Genomic DNA, 1025 nt, shown 5'->3' with positions numbered 1-1025 from the left:
ACTACGGGAATTAAACCTCACTTCGCTGGAAGACAGAAGAGTTAGGGGGGACATGATCACCACATTCAAGATTCTGAAGGGGATTGATAGGGTAGATAAAGACAGTCTATTTAACACAAGGGGAACACGCACAAGGGGACACAGGAGGAAACTGAGTGCCCAAATGAGCCACAGAGATATTAGAAAGAACTTTTTTAGTGTCAGAGTGGTTGACAAATGGAATGCATTAGGAAGTGATGTGGTGGAGGCTGACTCCATACACAGTTTCAAGTGTAGATATGACAGAGCCCGATAGGCTCATGAATCTGTACACCTGTTGATTGACGGTTGAGAGGCGGGACCAAAGAGCCAGAGCTCAACCCCCGCAAACACAACTAGGTGAGTACAACTAGGTGAGTACACACACACACACACACAGGAAACAGCCTGTAGCAGCTGTATAACCCCCAGGTACCTATTTATTTTTAGGTAACAGGTGCATCAGAGTTATAGAAACTCTGCCCCAACTGTCTCCGCCGGGTGCGGGGATCGAACCCCAGTCCCTAGGTCCACGAGTCTTGAGCGCTATCCACTCAGCAACCCAGCCCCGGCAAAATCCAAGCCACACAGGTCCCACCGAGACTCGAACTCGGATTGTTGGATTCAGAGTCCAAAGTGCTAACCATTACACCATGGGACCTTGTACATGGTACACCATTGTGTACCATCTCTTGCGCTGAACCTTGTGAACCACCTCATGTATTGACCCTTTATGTGCCTCCACCTCTCGAGCTAATCATAGTGTTTATCATCCTGAAGAAATGACTCTCGAAAACGGGCACAGGCATACCACAGATAATACGAAAACTCTGATTTATTTTAATAGAGTTATGTCGACGAAAAACTGTTTTTTTCGGATGTATATTTGAACCTAACACAGCAGGCGATGAGTCACAATAACGTGGCTGAAGTATGTTGACCAGACCAAGTCACTCTCCTAAATCTGGGCATAAACTGTCATGTTATGTCCAGACCGAGTGAAATGG

General features: G+C 46.5%; 1 non-coding gene across 1 annotated transcript; it reads right to left on the bottom strand.

The window, feature by feature from the left end:
* Positions 1-607: 607 nt before the first annotated feature.
* On the bottom strand, positions 608-679 carry TRNAQ-CUG (transfer RNA glutamine (anticodon CUG)). The gene has a single exon. It is a non-coding gene; the product is annotated as a tRNA-Gln (tRNA).
* Between the last annotated feature and the right edge of the window lie 346 nt (positions 680-1025).

Source organism: Procambarus clarkii, chromosome 40, assembly GCF_040958095.1.
Source record: "Procambarus clarkii isolate CNS0578487 chromosome 40, FALCON_Pclarkii_2.0, whole genome shotgun sequence".
NCBI lineage: Eukaryota > Metazoa > Arthropoda > Malacostraca > Decapoda > Cambaridae > Procambarus > Procambarus clarkii.
The sequence above is the reverse complement of the archived record's forward strand: the minus strand, read 5'-3'. Positions and strand labels throughout refer to the sequence as shown.